We start from the raw sequence: 21218 nt of genomic DNA on the forward strand, positions 1-21218 counted from the left end.
TCTTAACCTCAAGCTCCAACTAATTTGCACAAAACTTAAACTAGACAATGTTATCTAGATGTGCAACTACAGTTCATCTAGTATGAAAACCCTTAACCCAAAAGAGTTATGCAACCTATAGCCAATCCTATCAAGAAACTACTCTAGAAAAGTAGAGGCAAACAAGTTGCAATATGAAATGCGGAAGCTTAAAGGCGGGATAAGAGAAAGCAAACTCTTTAACACGAGGATTTATCATGTGGTTCGGTTAGCCACAAAGGCATACCTACATCTATGTTGTTGAAGCACTCACAAAGAGTATTACTTCTCGGCCACCAAGTCTCTTCTGTGAACACAATCACGGTCACCTTAGCCCCGGGTTCCACTAAGAAACTTCACCAAGAAGGGTGGGGGTCTCCATGTCCCCCGCACAAAGATGTCGTCACCGCTCCACACTAAGCCGGAGGGTCGATGACGTTGCCGACGAGCCACCAAGACTCCAAGGATGGCCGGCACACTGAGTACAAGCTTGAGCAGCTCTCAAGCACAGCACACAAGGCACACAACCTTGCTCACTGACTCACTCATGAGCTAAACTAGCACTAAACCTAAGGATGTGATCAATTTGCTCTTTTGATGGCTTGGAGTTGTTCTTCAATATGTATGAGGTGTCTTAGGTCTCCAGCAACTCCAAAATGGCCGGGGGAAGCCATATATATAGCCACAAACTTGAAGTAGCCGTTTGTAGCTGTTGGGGGCATTTCTGCGCAAGCGTCGGATCATCCGACGGGTGGGGCGTCGGATTATCCGGTCACTAAAAGCTTAAACTACCCGTTGGACCTTTCTGACAAGTTCTGCAGCTAAAATAAGGTAGCGTCAGATTATCTGAAGGTATCGTCGGACTATCCGGTGCTAAAGAAACTTTCTGGAGCCAAAAATATGCTCTCCGGACAATACTTTGGTGCATTAGTCTGACGTTTTTTCTACAGTCGTCAGATTATCCGACCACTCACAAAATCAGCTTCAGGGTGCTTCGTACTTTGATCATTATTCTCAGCTCCGAACTCCGTTTTCGATGATCTTGTACTCTTTCGAAGGCTTATGAAATTCTCTACAAGAATATCCAGGAGTCCATCTCATTTGATGAAGTTTTGGGCGTCGGAATATCCGAGGGCCGTCGGATCATCCGGTCACCCACTAAAATCAGCTTCATGGTTCTTTGTATTTTGATCATTACTCTCAGCTCCGAACTCTGTTTTCGATAATCTTGTACTCTTTGGAAAGCTTATGAAATTCTCTACAAGAATATTCAGAAGTCCATATCATTAGATCAAGTATTAGGCACTAATTCAATGCATCAGTTTAACTAGTGCTACTATTTCATGTGAAACTCAACCAATTCAACATTTATTTGAGTTCTTTCTTTGATTCTTGTTTTGCTAGGGCTTTGTATTCATCCTTGGGGCCTAAAGAATCCTACAAATATGATCTCGCAAACTCGTTAGTCCCATTGATTGCGTTGTCACACGATCACCAAAATCACTCGAAATGGCCTAAATGAGGCCATGTTCGTTACAGGGATTACCATAACCCTTGCACACTGATGTGGAGCTTCAGCGACCCCCCAGATTCACAATCAGCTATGTGCCTTGCTTGGGCATTTGAACACAGGACTGTCTCAAATCCAACATAAGCAACCTGGAAACCATCCTGTTTCCCTGCTCACCCACAAGCACAACCACAGCCACCTTCTTCAGCAGCCGGAGTTACAGCAAGAGCACCACCACGGCCTTTCCGTCGCCTCACACCAACTGAAATGGCAGATCGTCGACAAAAAGGTCTCTGCTACAACTCTGATGAGAAATACATATGAGGTCACAAGTGCCCCAGACTCTTCTATCTTGAAGTGACCGACTATGATGATGAGGAAGCAGACAGTCAAGATGAATGTCACCAAGAAGACCAGCCCCCACTTATCTCCCTGCACGCCATTGCAGGCCTCACCACAAATGACACAATGCGCATCCGTGTACAAATTGGAGAAGATTTACTCACAGCACTCCTTGACTCTAGATCCACTTCCAATTTCATCAACAAAGATATGGCTCAACAAATTGGTCTTCATTTCCATGACAGTACAGGTGCTAGTGTGTCGGTGTTTACCGCCAAAGCCTGCTCAGGGATACCTTTAGCAGTAGGATTTTAGGTAGGGATCGGCTGCTCTGGAACTCGATGGTGCAAGGAACACAAGAATTTAGACAGGTTCAGGCCGCGAGTTGCGTAATACCCTACGTCCTGTGTGGTTGCTTGTATTGCCTTAGGTGTTGATGTCTTTTGAGGGGGTCCCTATCCGCCCTTATATATCTAGGGGGATAGGGTTACATGGAAATTCCTAACCGAGTATAGTTGGAGTCCTACTACAACACGGTCGCGTAGTTTTCTTGTACTGCAGCTAGTTCTACGCCTATTTGGGTAGTTACAAGAGAGGTAAGGTACATCCATGAGCTACTCCTTACTCTAGAACATCCTATGCCTATAAGCAGTCCCGCTGCTCCGGGTCTGACAAGCCCTTAAGCTCTTCATAGCCGAGTCCTGCTGGCGTCGAGTACTTGGCAAGGCGTCTTCGAGTACTTCAAGTAGTCAAAACATCCTTCTTGTTGCTTCTGGGCCTTCTTTCAAGTACATCAAGTAGTTCTCCAAGTACTTGCGGTTGCTCGAGGCTGTGAGGTGCTCAAGCCCCAAAATATTGATAATATATGGTGCACGAAGTACTCGCGCTCCATATGGAGTAGCCCCCGAGCATTAGGTTGAATCGAAGAATCAGGCTGAGGGTCATTTCAATATTTTTCTTTCTTTAATTTCTAAAAACTTTGAAAAATAAATCATTGATGCCTCATATCCCGCAGCCCCCGAGCCTTAAATCAAAATCTCGTATCTTGCGGATAGCCCCCGAGCCAAGATTTGTAATTAAGGATTTAGGACGTGACATCATATTTTATTCCCGAGAATATCTCCAAGTTTAATCAGATCTGATATCCGAAAAGATCCCTTTTTCGAGTAATATCCCAGAAAAATGATACAATTGGATATACCACACTAATTACACCCGAACTATCCTCAAAAATAAAACCCGAGATACTTATCTCTTTACTATGCAGTCACATGGAAATTCACTGTGTGGAGAATCTACACTATTACACTCGTGATTGCTGTCACTGTAGCACCACGGGTTGTCCTCCAGTGAAGCCCATGCGGCTATATAAGGCGGGTGAGAGGTCTTTGCCAGAAGCACCAACAATCTGAAGCCATGGCTCACCTTTAGTGTTCTTGCTCTCGCCCTCCTGAATTTTGTGTAGTGCTTTCCAGCAAAAGATGCTAGAAGAGAACTTGCGAGTGACAAGAGAGGTCCCTGGTACCTCATTCTACAACCCTGCTTCTCTCAGCGAATGCTGGACATCATGTCCTTGCATATTCCAATGAGGCAGGTTCTCGGAGGATGAGTGGCATCTAGTTGTGTCATACTCTTGGGGTTCCCAGGTTGTGGGTGCCCAAGACTTGGCATCTCTGGTAAAGAGACTTAATCTTGTCACAATGTATTTAGGGAGAAGGAGAAATTCCTTTGCAAGATGCAAGAAGAGATCTTGCGAGGCGACTACTGTAATCGGCCTCCTTGCTCTTGAAACTTTTCTGCCAGAATACAAGTATCATTATTCCCTTTGTGGGAATAACAAGTTTATGCTTTGTCACGGCCTCGGGCCGATCTAGCTGCAACAGGCCTCGCCCAGGTGATCCATAAGGTGTGCGTGCAGATCTGAGTCGTTGTAAAGCTTTAGAAAAAAGTACTCGAATTGTACTATCGAGTAGTTCTACTATGTCGAGTACTTTCCTCTTTTCTAGAATGTAATCCCAGAAGAATGAAAGTTAAGTCGAGTAGTTGTTAAGAGATGTGAGTGTTTTCTTTTTTCGGAATGTAATCTCAGAAAAAAAGAAATTTACAGAAAATTCCACTTTTACTGTAAATGGTAACTGACTCCTAGTCTTCTAGGTATTTACTGTTTTGCCACCGCTACTATTATTTAATAGAACGGTAAACTGGGTTTTACCCCACCAGCCACCATTCACCCCTTTTACTGTTGAGATCTGTTTCTTGCGTTCCTTAGAACTTTCAGATCTAAACCCTCTCCTTGCCTTCTCTTGCTCCCAAATCCTTGATTAGGGTTTAGCCATTGTATGCGCGTGAAGCGTCTAGTGACATTCCGCATGGCTCCCAAGAAGTCGACGAAAGGAAAAGACGTGGAGACCGGGCCTACCCGTGACGAGGGATGGACACCAAGTAAGTGCTCGGAATCTGACTTGGAATCCCTTGTTAAGCAGGGTTTTTTGCCGTCTAAATCTCTAATCCAGTGGCGTCCTTCTCTGAGCCACGACTGTCCATATGAAAATACGGGCGAGATTTTCGCATTAATCTCTTATTTTGAACGAGGATCGGGGCTTTCGTGCTCTAATTTCTTTTCTAGGCTCCTGTATTATTACGGGATCCAGCTTCATCATCTTACCCCCAATCTTTTGTTCATCATTCCATCTTCGTACACTTGTGCAAAGTTTTTCTAGGCATCGAGCCCCATTTTGAGCTTTTCCATCACATCTTCCATCTTAAGCCCCATCCTAACTCTACCAAACTAGATGTAGTCGGTGGTGCGGGTATTCAGCTTAGGCAGGGGATGGATGAGGTTTACATCCCTTACAAGCTATCGACTAAAGTAATTGACTGGAAATTAAAATGGTTTTATGTCGAAAACCATGGGAGCACCCTTCCAACAATTACTCCTGGACCGCCGATTATCAGGGCTGAATGGTTGAAGAAACCCTTTGATACTAGCCAAATTCCAGATTTGCTAGAGTTGATTGCAAATTTGAACCAAAATCGGATAACTGGAGAGGTTGTGGCCTTTGACTGGATGAAGCGTAGAATCCGGCCTCTCCAAGCTCGAGTGACCTTTGACTTTGAGTATCAAGGGACAAGTGATCCGTCGCGGTGCTCAGATAAAGAGATCTCTAATAGAGAAGCTCTGCATCGAGTGCAGTACGTTCTCAGTATTGAATCCTCCTAAGGAGGTATGTGATAAGTAGTCGATTTGCTAATTCGAGTACTTTTATTGTAGATGCAACATATCTGACATCTTTCCTTTCCATTTACATGATGATGTAAATGTATATATGAGCAGTCCTCATTTGCCAGGCATATATCGCCCCTCTTTCCTTGTTCCTAGCGCTCATGCCCAGCCTTGTGTGGGGCCTCGTGAGCATGATGATTAGAGAGACATGATTGTATAATGTAGACCGGTGGCCTTACTTGGTAATAATACTAAAACTCGCATAGCGGCTCCGAAAGCATGTGTACTTCATTTTTATTTTACTCGCAGTTGACTCACTCATAATAGTTGGCTACACAATTACTGTGAGTGAACAGGGATGGATGGGTAGGAGTAGAGTAGGGGGACGCGCAGTAGTAGTGCAGAGCACGCGCACAACTGAAACTAAATTTCCCCAAGATTTGCCTTAATTAATTATTATTAAGAGTTGACTGGATCCTGACGCTGACAGACATACTACTGGATGGTTTGAGTAGTACCCAAAAAAAAGCGAAAACTTAATCATGTTGCAATCAGTCGCGACATGATCTATCGAGTATCTATCTATCTAAGTATGTATCCCCGAGCCAAATCATTCAACTCAGCGCGAGAGCAGCGATTGTATTCAATCGTTGAGAGGAACATAACAGCGGCGGGCCGGGGCGGAATGGAAGCTGACGGCAGGGGAACGACAGGTAAGGGAGGCAGAGCGACGCACCGTGGACGTACTCGCTGGCGGTGGGGTTGACGGCGAGGCCGCAGCCCCCGGCGGCGGTGGGGTTGAGGCGGTGCTGCACGCCTGTGGCGTCCTCCATTGCGCCGACGCGGTTGGTGGCTGGTGGGGATTTGGCGGATGGCGCTCGCACTCAAGTTGGCTTGACTATCCTCCTCCTATCCGGCAGCCGGGTTTCGTTGTTGGGTTGCGTCAGAAAGAAATGTGTGTGTGATATCTGTGTCTGTCTGCGTGTCTCACTCACGCTGATGCTGGCGTAGCGTGGATTTCCTTTTTGCTTGTTGCCACGCTTTTTTCAGCCGTTTGGGCACTAAGATTAATCGCTATTTATTACTTACATATTTATAAAAAATATCTATCTATCTATCTACGATTACAGTACTATCTATACTACTGATACTGATACTGATGATGGAAGTGATGGAAGATAGTACATATTCTTGTCTGGATGGCGTCGCTTGTGTTGCGTGGGCGTCTGGTTCTCGTCCGCCGCTGCCGCTGGCTATGGCATGGGCCGGCCCGGCACGCCAACCCAAAGCCTGTCGCCTGTTGCCTGTCGGTGTGAAAATAACTAAAGCAAGTTTAATACTTACACCCCGACGCTGGTCGTAAAGATTCTTTACAGGCTTCTCTGAATCCGCTTGTATAGTAGTTAGCCCTCCGCAATTAAAACATAACCCACTTGTCTCTCTCATAGAGTATTTTGTTCTTGTACCCAAACCGATTGTAAACTTACAACACGCTTCTCCTCTCTCTCCTCCCTTCTCTCTTCCATTTCAGTATTTAGCCGGCTTACAACCTACTATTATATTTGCTCTTAGCAGCGGTCATGTCAAGTTGGTTAAGCCACTGCCACGAGTCCACGAGCTCCAATAAACCTAGTCTTCAGAGAATAGGCTACATGGTTAAACTCCACAGAGAAAATAAAGAGCAGATAGGAGAGGAACACGAAAAAAAATGTTAAACAAGGAGGAGTGGCTTATCTTTTGAGTATCGAGTTGTTAATATACTATTTCTAACTATGAAAGCGCGGGCAAACCGCGCAAGGATAGATGGTCCACGTCGTTCCAAAATCAGAAAACCATTCGATCGTGATCCGTCAGCTGTAATTCCTTCATCCCTATCCTCTCTGTAGCATTCTTTTTCAATGCGTCTTCCACGCGTTTTCACACTTACTCCCTGCCTGTGCGTACGCGAAGCTCTCGTTCTCCTCCACTCTTTCTTCATTTCACACTGACTTCCGGCGTCGCTGCTCATCTTACCTCAACCCACGCCCTCGCTCGGTCACTTCTTCCATATTCTCTCCATTCTCTCTTTCTCTCCCCTGCGCCTTTCCCGTCGCGGCTCTTGTCTCCTTCCCTGCTCCTCATGGAGGCGCAATGGATGGGCGGACGATGCTCCAATGGCCACGCGTGGAGGCTCTGTGTGACACCCTAGGTGTCTGTACAGTAGTTGCGTATCTATTTTATGCATCATGTGCTTGAATTGCTTGAAAAAACATCTTTTTGTAAATATAAAGGTTATATGTGTAATTATGATTTTATGCAAGGTCCTTTCTGCAGTTATATTTGAATAGGTTGTGAATTATAACTTTTGTGGAGGGTGTTTTTGCAAAATTCAGTGCATTTATTGCATGGCAGCAAATTTTGCTTTTAAGTCTAAGTTTAAAGTGAAATTGCATTGAAAAAGACAAAATTTCTGGAATTCAAAATCCCTCTTATGTTTTTAAAATTAGCTCTTGAATCTTTGATCAAATAAATTTTTGCACAACATCAAAGTTGTAGATCTTGAAAAACTGAACAACTTTCATGTTGGGCACTTTTTCATTTGAGCATTAGTTTAAAAGTTATTGCTTGTTTACATTTGGGTCCCTCGAAATTTCAGAAATTACAAAATAGCCCGTTTTCCCCTTCCCCTGTCTGCCTCTTTGCTTGCTCGCCGCCAGCGCGTCGCCGCGCCTCCCGCCGCTCTGGGCCGGCCGCAGGCCAACTCCAGCTTCGCTACCGCCCCACGCGTCACCCCCTTGACCCCTGGACCCACTGCCCCCCTCGCGCTGTATCTCTCTAGCCCGTGCCACGCGCCCCCAGTGAGCCCGCCGGTCGCCACCTCGACGCCGCCGTGGCCCGGCCAGGACAGAGCCCGCCGCTCTTTTCTCTCGCGCGCATCAGAACCAGGGGGCTCTCCTTGATCTTTTCACCTCACTCTCTCGCTCTTTCCCTGCCCAGACGCCCCAGAACGCCGCCGCCACTCCACCCCGAATCACAGCGAGCTCACCCCCCGCCGCGGAGCCGCCACTGCAGACCCAATCCGCCCGCGCTGACCCCTCCTTTAGCCACGCCTCAACCTCGCGCAGCTCCCCAGCCCTTTTCCCTCGCCCGAACCCCACCGGAGCCACCCCACCGCCGTGCTCCGAGCTCCACCGGCCGCCGCTCGCCGTGGACCGAACCCCTCCGGCCATCATTTCGCGACCCAAGAGCCTCCAAAGCATTGCGGTGACCTCTACTCTGTTTTCCCCACCCCAACCATCGCCGCCGGTGAGCCCAGACACCGGAATCGGCCGGTCAACGTCGCTCCCCCTCTCTGACCTTGGCTAAGGACCTCGGGTTGGAATTCGAAGAAGCCCAGGGGGCTGTCTGCAAACCCCAAAGACTCAGTGGAATAGTGCTATAGGGACTTGTTTGTTATGATTTGCTGTGAACTTTGAAATTCAATATCAATTCGTAGAAAATTCATAAAATAGCAAATCTTGATGTTTTGGAATCCTCTTGAAGAGATCTATGCAGTAGAATCATAATATGTTAGGCATTAGTTGCAAGTTTTTGCTGTAGAATTTGATTTGTGTTACTAGTGCATAAATATTAGTTGATTTTATCTTTTTCTTAACAACTGTTTTAAGCCTTATCTTGCAATGAAATTTTCATGGTGAATTGCTCATATGAATATAGTGTTGCTATAAAAATTTCGTGCTCAGTTCTCATGTGTAGTTATTTCTTTGATTTAATGTTTATTTAGTAGATTTTAATTATGGTAAATAGTTTCTTTTCATAATAAATCATGAAAATATTTATGAATATTATTCTTGAGTAGGTTAGATTGTCTAGGAAGGTTGAGCATCAGTTCATGAATAAAACAAGATCTAAAAATGAATCTTGATAAACTGATGTCTGTTTTGTTTATTTTCTCAAAATTAATTCTGTGCAGATAAAATCATGAAAAATTCACAGTAGTTTTTTCATCTCTGTTTAGACCTCCTTTTAAATTTTCAGCTTCTGCTTTTCTTTAGTTTGACCTATATAATTCAAGCTTGTTCTAGGTATTGTCTGAATGAATGATTTGTTCTGGTTAAATGGCTACATGTTTTGGCATGATTTTTACAGGATAGATTACTTTGTTCATGTTCTGTTTAGTGTAATTTTTTCAAAATTTATTACTGTTTTTATTCTGAGTGGTTTTTTTTAGCAAACCATGTTTTGCTTATTATAGGAAATCAACCCACTTGTTTATGAAGTAGTTAACTTCCTTTGTGCTGTTGATCATGATGCCTTGTGTAGTTAGATTTGTTTTTTAACTACTCTATAAACGATTGCCCATGTGTTATGATCGTTTGCCATTTGTTAGCCTACAACTTTATCATGATATGTGTGTGTTTATAATGTCACCTCTTGCATTTCATATAGATACGACTGCTTTGACGGACGGGACGTACGAGTTGATCCCAGAGTCTGACGGAGGTGATCCAGAAGTCCAGGTGAACGCAGCTGAACTAAGTGAAGCCCCGAACCAAAGTTCGGAAGAGCCCAAGGCTGTGTTAGTTAGCGACTACCAAGAAGGCAAGCCCTGGACATAACCTATATTTCAAATTAATACCTTTTACTGTTATTATTTATTTATGCATTTACAGTTCTTAGGTTTTAAATTGAAACCCTAGATGCATGATCCTAGGAACCTATGTACTGAACACTAGACTTGAGTTCGATTACTTGCTAAGCTTATAGGACCGGTAAAAGTCGAGTGATTGCCTGTCACTCGCGAGTTTTATAGGAATTGATTGTTTACCTTTCTGTTATCAATATAAGGACGACATACGGGGTTGTGTTCGATATCATGACCTTATGTGAGACCCCGTCTATGTTGATGAACTTGCTAAGGTCGCGGTGTGTGGTAGTGGTGGTTATGTTTTTGAAAGTACTAGCCACATGCCGTAAATATGGTACGCGGCAAGCCTAGTAGCCGATTGGACCGGGGAGTGGATATACCTTTCACTCTCTCTTAGGGATAGGTTTTATTTTATGTTGCGCAACACTACGACTTCAAGGGACAAGGTTCGGCCTTGGAGCCCTGTAGTCGGGGAGAGTGACCCTATCCACAAGCCGGAAAGAAAGGTCAACGGTTGTTTTGGAACGACCCGACGGTGTTCCAGATGTGTGTGTTAGGTTTGCCTGGCCAGGTTAAGAAATTCGATTCGAATCGTCTGCTTCTCACAGTTTGGGACTGCTTGATCCCTTTGCCACACAGAGTAATAAGAGCAACCATATTATTTATCAATCTTGATGTTTGCTTAGTTTTTCTACCATGATTGGATAGTAGTTGCTTACATAGAATGGTTAATCAACTAGAATCTTGAAAGCTAAAACTTGAAAGTAAGGACATACTCTTTATTGCTTTTCAGCAAAAGGAAAACCAGAGCCTCACAGAACCTGCATAGTCTAGCTAAAGTGGGTTAAGTAGACCCGTTGACGGTTAAGTCTTGCTGAGTATTAGAATACTCAGCCTTGCTGTTGAAAACCCTTTTTCAGGTATGAGTTTTGATGATCAAATCGCTAGCTTGACCTATCCTTGCTCGTTGCCTCCTGGCTGGTCCGTAGGGTGGGATACGTCTTCGGCCGGCAATGACCTTGACGAGTGATACCTTGCTTGGGCTAGCTTGGTATACTTTTGCGATGTGTTGTAGCCGTCGAGTTTTATCTTCCGCTGTCTAAACTCTGAACTTAAGTGACTTGTATAACTATTTTACTTAAGTTGGTTTTGCAATAATGGTTTGAACTGGTTTGTAATCTTTACTATGCCTGGGTTGTAAAATTGTGGTTGTAATATCTCTGGACTCGCCTTCGTGCGGGGTATGCTTGTTCGATCCGAGAACCGGTGGTTGCATCGGGACGTTACCCGACAGACCAAGAATTGTTCCGTTTGAAGTGCGTTTGAGCCGGTGTTGCCTTTGTGGTGATGGCCTGCGCACTTGAGCCGGGATAATTCAGGTGGTTCTGCCACAGCTCTGCCTCCAACGGCCCCCTCTCCGGCCTGTGCGACGGCGGCCGGGATCTCCCACCAAATATCAGAAGATACCGCTCTGCAAAGCAAGCAGCAGCATGCTCTGACCTTGGGGAAGGAGTCCCTCTGGAGAGCAACAGCATAGTTTTACAAAGTCAGATATTTGTCCTTCACCTCAAAGCAGAGCAAGTATAATACAAGTTTCAGGGGACCAAGCCGTAGCTCTGGTGGTGCGCGCTCCAGGTGTGGAGGCCACCGATCCCGCGTTCGAGTGTCACTCGGCGCGGGATTTTCCCATGGGTGCTGAGGCGTGAGTGTGTGTGTGTGCGCGCGCGTGTGGTGTGAGTGCCTCAGTATGGCGCGTTCCGAGACTGCTCGGACAGCCTCGTCTGCGTTGAGTCCGGTCAACATGGGCGCCTAAAATTTTTAGATGACTCCCCAATGCTCCTGGGTGCTTTCAAAAAAAATAATACAAGTTTCATTGCATATCCTACACCAAGTGTAATTACCAACTGCAAGCAAATTATGCAGTAGCATTGTCGTGTCACTTTCAAGTTTGGATCTCCACTGTTTTATAAGACACCATTTCAACATGTACAGGAAGGCTGAGCGTTCCTATCTAGTAGGGACCAGGAACATAAAAAAATAAATTGATTACAACAGACAGATCAGCAAAAACTTGCGGAAATAAGAACGAAATCACAAGTTGCATCTCAGCGATCAGCACATGTGTCAATGCATCTTCTCCTCGCATTATTTGTCAGACGTCACAGCAATTGGATACGATAGGATTAGGTACCAAGGGTAATCGATTCGAAGGGGGGAAGAAGAAGAAGAACCTACTCAAATCTGACGCTATTTCCTGACGCTTGAAGAACGCACCGATCTTATGCTGCATCACCTCACATTGCCTTCTCATGAGCTCTCGTTGTCTGCCCTCACCATTTGTTGAGGATGCGTGGGGAATGTAGGAGTCGCGCGCGGGCTATTGGGAGCGGCGGGGACGGCGGTAGTCACGGCGGCGCACACGGAGTCGCGTGTGCTGCGCGTGGGGGATCCACGGAGAGGACGGCGACTGCGGCAGCGTCAGGCGTCGCGTGCGTTGGGGGGGGGGGGGGGTGGATCCGCGGCGGGGACGGCGGCCGCTGCAGCGGGGCTCCTACCAATGCAGTCTCCACCGTGGATTCCCCACGCGCGCGGGCTGTCGAGAGCAGCGAGGATGGTAGTCGGGTCCGGAGTTGCGCGCGCCACGCATGGGGTTCCGCTGAGGGGATGGCGACCGCGCATGGGGTCGAAGAGGGAGAGCTCGGCGATGAGGTCACACGGCGACCGGCTGAGCTCGCAGGCTTCTCGGAGGCAGTCGCAAGGGAGCAGCGCGATGGCGAGGGGGAGGCGCATCGCGATGGAGGGAAGGGGCCGAGATTGGTGGCGGCGGCGGTGGAGGAGGAGGAGGAGGATTGGCGCATGGGCGGCAGATCCAAGGGCGCGAGAGAGGAGGAGGAGTGCGTGATTGGGTGCAGCGTGTGCGGCGGGGAAGGATTTGGTGGGAGCGGCGTAATTGACGGGCAGGATTGACTGCGGGTACAAAGAGGTGGGTAGATGGTACCCGTGGTGTAAAAAAATTTGACGCCTAGGTGACATTATATTATATGGCGTGGGTGATGAAAATGAGTCTGTCTCCAGGTTTCGTCAAATTTTTCGTCTTACATGTGGGCCCTAAAGGGGTGGTTTGTGAGGGGTAGGGCTAGGTTAATCTTGATAATGCTAATTTCAATTGTTTTGGATCCTTATAGTATAGATTCGTAGGTTTCAATCCATTTTGCTTAACCTTGCTGTTGATGTGGCTTACGTGGACTTCAAATAGTAATATGATTTTCCAGATACCACCATCCTCTTGCTGCGGGCCTGCGGCAGCCCGCTCCCCAGTCGCCTATACACTACTCCCGGGAGATGTCAAAGGATAGGGTGCAGGATTAGCAGCAGGTGCTTCAGATGTTGTGGGATGTGAAGCTGCTAGGTGGCCTGGTCAGGGCCTCACTTCGGCGTGGCCGTCAGGTTGCCTCACTAGATTTGTGTTTTGGGTGATTAGTGCTCTCCAATCCCTATATTTCAGTCACGATTTGAATCAGTTGTTTATGTCCTTATTCATTATTGATTATTCACTTGATTGGGTGCACAGCTTAAGGGATTGCGGTTTGTGCAGGAATATCAGATGGAGAGTGACTTAACCCCAGCTAGCAGCAAGGTGTTTGTGCCCTCAAGCTATCTAATATTGTGCCTTTTGTGGAGGCATCTTGACCAATACACATGCTTTGCCGCCTCTCTACGAGGGCTTTATGCCGTGTTCTGCGCCAGCAAGGATGAGCCAAAGAGGGTGCTACAAGGTAGGCCAAATATATCCCATCTAAGATCTAACCTTGCCCTCAAACTAAAGGACAACCATAATATACAGATCAGGTCAACGATGCTTAAGTGATTTATTCAGTCTATGTTTTGTTTTGTCATAGCTTCTTGCTTCCCAGTGTGATGCATTTTCTAACTATCAGTTATGATTTTGACTTTGCTACCTACATTCATTTCCTTTATCCTTACTTTCCATGCAAATTATTACTGAGAGTTGATGCAACCATAGTATATGATGATTCGTTGCCCTCTCAGTTGTAAGCTAACAAATGTTTAAAACCTGACTTTGGAAAAGTATTTCTAAGGATCAGAATCTAAGGTTGTTTAGGTAAACATTACCTTAAGATTCTCAAGTAGCAAATTGAAATTCTTCTCAGTGTGACAGTGTGAAATTCTTCTCAAGTAACAAATGTTTGTAAAACATGTCTTTGTTTCCTTAAAATTGTAGACAATATCTCAAGTAGCAAGTGCCGTGCCTTGTGTCAGTTGCAGATTTGGTCGCTTTGCTGTTTGTTACAGTGCTTATCAAGGAAGAATACCATTTTTTTTAAAGGAATGTGTTGTTGAATCAAATTTTCTATTTTCTTGTTGATGCAGGGAGGGTTGCATCTTTGACGCAAGGACCAGGTCAGTCGTTGAATCTCCTATGTACTAACTTGCCCTTCAAATTGATGTGCTTGCTTAACGAATCTTGCGCTGCGCTTTCACATAGTATGCGGGTTTGGTGTATTCCAACTCTTTTTTGTCCTCTTTGTATCCAACATATGGAGAAATAAGTACTTTGTAATGCTAAGGATGGAGTCCTTATAATCCCGAAGAAATTGAGAAGATTGCGCTCCTCAGATCTGCAACAAATGAGGTACTAATTCCTACCTTCCTTGCTTACTATTAGCTCCCACGTGCTGCTTCCATTTGAGCTACAAATTTTTTGTCCTTTCCTGTAAGCCAACTCAGATTAATCCCTTTGTTACTATGACTTGAACTTACTTGTGTGTTAGCTTGTGACTTGGATTTATCAAGTTGTGATCATGGCATCTTTTTCCAATTGATGGAGCCTTTGTGATACTTTTTTTCCTGCAAATATCATTGTTGTACTTTGTAGCCGTATGTTTACTCCAATTCACCAAATGCTGATCTAGATATTCAAATGCTCTATGTGATCACATATTATACCTTCTATTCTTATAACGTGCTTAGTGATATCATAATAGAGCAAACCTCCATCCAATGAAAGAAACTTATTTTCTAAATGCAGGTTACACCATCTTCGAAAGGGTAAGCTTCCACTGATGAATATATATTGTTTCTGTGTGTAAAGTTCTTCCTATCTTTATTCTAATTTCGAGCCATTTGATGCATATAGGTTTTGGACTGCAATATCGACATTTGTGGAGAGTTCAAGGATCCTGATGATTTGTTGGTTTCTCCTTTGCAGGTGAGGCCCCTGTTAGTGAACTGAGATGTATTCGGTTGCTATAGGGAATTTTTTATTTTTAACCTTTTTTTAACAATATTTTAATTTTAACCCGGTTGCCGCTTTATTTGCACGGCATAGCCCGTTTGGTCGCGCCATCCGTACCTGCGCCACGTGGGCGCTGACGTGTTCGGCCCTGTTGCGCCACATGCGTTGGCGCGACAAGCCTTGTCGCGCCGTGCGCTGGCGCGACAAGGCTAATGTCATGAGCCCGCGCCAGCCCCTTCTCCCCCACCCCCCTTTCTTCCCTCTCTTCCTCCCGACCGCTCCGCCTCCAGAGAGGCTGCCGCCGGCGTCGCCCCCCCCTGATCCCCTCCAAATCCGGCGTTTTGGAGGGGGTAAAGTGGGGGGAATCATTCCCCTACCTCCCCTGAAGGTATTCCCCTAATTATTTCGTCGTTTAACCATGCACATTAGTAGATATTTGTGGTTCATGGTGATTAGAGTTTGGTTTTTGATTTAAGGAAAAGTGTTGTAGTTGATAGGGTAGTCATGATTAGATGTTTGGATGACATGTAGATGTTTATCTGCTCGTGATTTGGACGTGAGGTAGCACGCGCATGCACCGATTAATAGGTATTGTAGGATTGAGTAGAGAGAAAAATAATATCTTTGTGATGCCAATATTAACTACTTGTTCATGAATTTTTACATGTGCACATTGTAGTAGTTCTTCATTATGTTTGCACACTGCAACCTCTTTAATCATGTGAATGCTCGTAAAACTTGTAGTAAGCACTAAGTAGCTTGGAAATTTTGTGGTGCTTGCATAGATTTGGGCACAAATGAAATGAGTTGAGCTAAGATTTTTCTTTAGCAACTTAAGCATTAGCAGATGTAGGCTATAAATATTTGTTGAGCTTAGATTTTTCATATATAAGATTAATGAGCACATTTCTGTCGATATATTTAGGCACATAGTATTATAGAGTACTTATTGCTGCTGTAATTAATATTGGCTTTGTCTCATATTTTTAGATCTCTGAATATACCTAGACATGGACGAATTAGTTCGGTTCTTTCACGGGGGTATGGTTAAGGAAAATGGAGAGTTTGAGAATATGATAGAGGATATAGAACTTTTCGATAGTTCTCCATCGTTCAAGGATTTGGTAGACCGAGTTGTTTCAAAGCTTCTTGTGGCATTGATGAAATAAATCTGAGGGGCAGATTTGACTGCGATAAAGCTAGAGCACATTATGTTATGCTGACATTGGAATCGGAGATGCATTGGAGGAAGTACAAGGATATAGTTGCGCGTGCAAATGTGGTTTGTTGGGAGGTTGTTGTTGAAATAACCCGTACATCTAGATCACAAGAACCAGTTGGGATAGTAGATGAAGTTTCATTTCATATTGAGAATATAACTCAAGAGTCAACCGTTATAGAAGATGTCCCAAATCTCACTTGTGCTAGTGAATTTGTTGCGGATTATGATATGGCCGTCGCTTGCGATCATTTCGACAATGGTACCTTCGAGGAGGAGGAGGATGACAGGGGTGCTGGAGAGGATGATGATGTTTCTTTAGGTTTAGAGGACAATGAATATGATAGTAGTGATGATGAGGACGATGATGAAGCCACTGGGGAAGAAGAACCGAAGGGTAATGCTAGGGCACCCCAAGTAGAGCAGGAAAATGATGATGGCGACGGATCCAGCTCTAGTGATGAGGAAATAAGTGGTGATGAGGAGTGTAGGGATGGGGCAATGGGTCGGGCTGTTAATAATGCTGAGGCACGATTTAGTTATACCGCTGAAGAGTTGCGCATGATGAAGCTAGCCCACGTTGAAGTCCCGGCGGTTTCAAATGCTAAGGATCTTAGTAGGATCCATAGAGCCATTTGTGACTCATATATCTTTGAAAGCGAGTCTGTAATTGATAGTGACAGTCCAGAGATTCGCAAGGGTATGAAGTTCAATTCACTTCCAGAGTTGCAGTTTTTCTTAGCTGATTATGCAGTGAGTCATCATCGTCCATTTAATGTGGTTCATTCGGACAAGAGGGTACAGTACGATGTGCTATGCAAGCAGGGGTGCCTATGGGGTGTATGGTCACGGATTGTTAGGGGCACAAGTCAGTGGAAAATCACCAGAGTAAGATAGCCTCACACATGTGCATCCTCGAGACCGAAGCAAGTTCACACACAGTGCACGGCACATTACCTAGCACATCGCATTCTTGGTATTGTTTGGAAGGACAGCGACACATCAGTTTCTTCGCTTATGGAGTCAATTTTCGGCATGTGTTCTTACCGGGTGAAGTACTCGAAAGCATGGCGTGCAAAACAGCATGCTATAGCTCTTTGCTGGGGAGATTGGCTAGAGTCATATGCAAGGGTGCCCAGAGTCTTGACGGGCATTTCCCTATACAATACAGGGATTAGATGGTTCATACACACGGGAAATATGATGCTTCCTCACAACGGAGTGTACAAGCACATTTTACAAAGGGTGTTCTGGTGCTTTCCCCAGTGTGCTAAATCATTCCAGCATTGCCGACCTGTGATCCTCGTGGATGCCACATTCTTGACGGGTAAATACAAGGGGACACTAATGATGGCAGTTGCGGTGGATCCAGAGAGACAACTAGTTCCGTTAGTATTTGCTTTGACCGAAGGAGAAAACACCTACAGCTAGTCCTGGTACATGAAGCTGGTGCGGCGGTATGTCTTGGGTCCCTCCAGGCAAGGTTGTATGATTTCTGACCGGCACCATGGCCTCCTAAACTGCGCTAAAGAGCACATGGATGGATTTCCCCCTCTTGTGCATAGGTGGTGCATGCGACACTTTGCAGCAAATATGTGGAGGCATCAGAAAAAGAAGGAACTAATTGGGAAACTAAAGTTGCTTTGTTCAGTGCGCACGGAGAAAGCTTTTGAAGAAAAACTTGCAGATTTGGAGAAGGAAATGAATGACACGGCCAAGGAGTGGCTGAAAGGCGAGATGGTTGACAAGGATAAATGGGCTCTTGCTTATGATGAAGGGGGGAAGCGGTATGGTATCATGACCATGAACAACGCTGAATCATTAAACAATAATTTAGGGGTATTCGGTCAAGACCTGTTGCAGGCATTGTAGAGTACTCCTTCGAGAAGTTGAACGAGTACTTCATCGATAGATGGGGTAAAGGCCAGAGTTTGTTGGATAAGGGTGAACAATGGGGACTAATAGCGGAGAAACACCTGAAGGATGCTGATGATAGATCGGTGAACCAACTTGCAGCACCTTACGGCCCTGAAAGAATGATTTATGGTGTTAGAGGTGCAAGTGGTACAAATATTGGAGGAGAGAGTCATGGAGGACGCCATTACAAAGTGGACCTCAGATCTGGCGAGTGCACTTGCATGACACCACAGTTGTTACACCTTCCATGCTCCCACCTAATAACAGCATTTAAAGCTCGAGTACTTTGTTTCAAAAGCCCCACTTATTTGAGTCCGTACTATGCTCGGTCGAACACAATCAACATATGGGAGTCCAATTTTGAGCCTTACCTCGATCCGTCCCAATGGCCCGAGTACAAGGGACTAGAGTACGTGCCAGATGCGTCGCTATTGAAACCTAAAAAAGGAAGGAGGCGGAAGAAAAGGCTCAAAGGTGACATGGACGAGTCGCAAGGTCGGGCTAGTGCGGACTATGGCACCGGTGACTTCGATGAGGACAGGAGCCAGGACCGTTGCTCCAAGTGCCATAGATTTTGTTCTCAGTGCAAGTGTAAGAAGAAAAAGAAATCAAAAAGAAAAAGAACGGCCCAACCTAACCCGAGTAAGAGAAAAAGGCATAGAACACAGGTTCGTGCTTAGTATGAATAATAATTAGCAATACAAGTTTAATTAGAGTTTATTGTTACTCTACAATCGTTGTTGCAATAATATTTATTGATCGTTTATATTTATTGTTTAAAATAGAGTTCATTTTTCTGTTGGTTATAACTGATCAAGTTTTGATTTGTCACTGCAGGATGGCGCACCCCAAGTTCCCCTTACTGGAGACGTTCTACGACTCCAACCACCGCGCACACGTCCTAGTTGACCGTGGGGACGTTAGTATTTGTTTTACCAAGTACTTCAATTTATATAATTTTTCCTGCCCTCTAACGACTCGTTTGCTATGATATCAGGTGTTGCAGCCCCTCCGCACACATACCCACTCCCCACGTCCGTGGGATGAGCGGTACATGCCGTACCTTCGCCGGGCCGGGATGCTTCCTCTTGCGCGTGTTGTCTGTGCGGGGCTCCCAGTTATGGATGCCCCTCTTCTGACTGCTTTTGTGGACCGATGGAGGCCAGAGACACATTCATTCCATTTACCTTGCGGGGAGGTGTGACACCTCCGGTGATTATCACCGTTTAAAACTGCAATTGATGGGAAATGAGGGGCTAACCCCCCCCCCCCCCAAATTTTCAAATTTCTTAAATGTCAGAAATCCATTTAATTAAACCAAAAAGTCAACTCTCACACCTTGTCTCAAATGAACTTTTGCCCAAAACGAAAGTTGTAGAGTTTGACAAGATAAACAACTTTCGTATTCAAAGTTTCTCAAGTTATAACATGAAATTTGGAGTTAACCCCAAAAAAACAGTGGGTTCATTAAACTTGAATTCAAATTTTAAACTAGCAAATCGTTGCTCAAATGAAGTTTTGCCTGAAAGGAAAGTTGTAGGAAATTGAATTTGGAACGACTTTCGTGTTCAAAATTTTTCGAGTTCCAATGGAAAATTTTGAGTTTGGATCAAGTCAAAATGTTGACTCTCTCTTTCTCTCTCCACTCTCTCTCTCCCCTCTCTCTCCCTCGCTCTCCCTGCCTCTCTGCGCGTGCAGGCACTTGAGCGTGCACGCACGCCCGCTCGCTGCGCCGCTGCCGCGCCTGCTGCTTGGCCGCACCGCTGACTCCCTCCCCATTCGAGTACGCACGCTCGCCCGCTGACCCTTCCCTATTCCGTCGAGCCTGCCGCGCCCTGCCCATTGACGAGCACGCCGCGACGAGCGCTCGGCGACGCGCCGCGACGCCGCCGTGGCGCCCAAACGAGCCGGCCATGCCTGCCTGAGCCACTGACCGCGGCCAGCCTTCATTACCGCGCGCCACCGACGCCCCAAACCCCCTCGCTGCGCCCTGACCGCCATCAAGGCCGCTCGGCGAGCATGCCACCAACAGGCTGCGCACGCGCCGAGCTCGCTCTTTTTCTACGCCCCCCTTCCTGCCGAGCTCCCCCTCCCCATTTGCTTCGCCAAAGGGTGTTCCACCCTCCCACTCTGCTCCCCTTCCCTCACCAAGCCGAGCCGCGCCACCCCAGTGCCAGAACGGCGCTGCCGCCCCGCCATTGCCGCCGCCGCTCGAGCTCACCATGGAGCCCCTACCTCCGGTGCCCCTCGGTCCCAACTGAACCCCGGAATGGGACCTCCTCGCCATGGCGAAGCTCTACGGCCAGGCCTCGCCCATCCCCATCGACGCCGGGCGCCGCCATCGCGGACAGAGCCGCTGCCGGCTGCCGCCCGCCGCGGAACTCCCTGCTCCGCCCCTCCCCGACTCAAATCAACCCCCGGACTAGCTTCCTCGTGGCGCCGTGAAGCTCCCCAGCAGGTTGTCGCCCTCCCTCCCGCGCTGGAGCGCCACCGCCACAGCTCGCCACCGCCGCCGGCTGTGCTGCTACGCCGCCGACCCCGCTCCCGGCCGCCCCCGACCTCAACAAGCCCACTTCCGAGTAGCTCTCGCCTCCCTCTTGCCGTTCCCCCACTTCCCTTCGCCGCCGACGAGCTCCCTCGCCAGGAAATGCCGCCGCCGCCGCCTCCCCTGTTCCAGCTCCGGCCAGTGGCTGATGTGGGAGCCCCCAAATCTTTGCAGGGGCCTAGATGCAAGTTTCCGTTTCCTTTTTCTTTTGTTTTGAAAAACAGCAAACTTGTAAATTCGTTTAAAAATCATAGAAAAATCAGAAAAATGCAAAATCAAATGTTCTGGAATACATGCAAGGAGATCTACAACTTTTGTTACATGCACTTTTCTTTTTCTCAATAGTTTTTGCTTTATTTTAAATGCAAAGAAAATATACCTTTTATTAGATCTCAAGTTACAAGCATGAGCTGTTAGTCATTTTTGGTCAGTGGGTTACATGTTAGATGTATAACCTTGTGTAAAAGTTTCGTGGGCAGTTGACATGCCTAGCTGTTAGTTTATTTAAATCTTGGTGTATGCCTAGGATAGATAGTTTTATTTATCCAAGTTGTGATGAC

The 21218-nt window shown here is 46.2% G+C and overlaps 1 long non-coding RNA gene across 1 annotated transcript; it reads left to right on the forward strand.

Annotated features, from left to right (window-relative positions):
* The first annotated feature begins 13429 nt into the window (after positions 1-13429).
* On the forward strand, positions 13430-14970 carry LOC120675795. Its single transcript, XR_005675490.1, has 4 exons — positions 13430-13496; positions 14113-14142; positions 14228-14374; positions 14879-14970. It is a non-coding gene; the product is annotated as an uncharacterized LOC120675795 (long non-coding RNA).
* The last annotated feature ends 6248 nt before the right edge of the window (positions 14971-21218 follow it).

This window comes from Panicum virgatum, chromosome 5N (assembly GCF_016808335.1).
Source record: "Panicum virgatum strain AP13 chromosome 5N, P.virgatum_v5, whole genome shotgun sequence".
NCBI lineage: Eukaryota > Viridiplantae > Streptophyta > Magnoliopsida > Poales > Poaceae > Panicum > Panicum virgatum.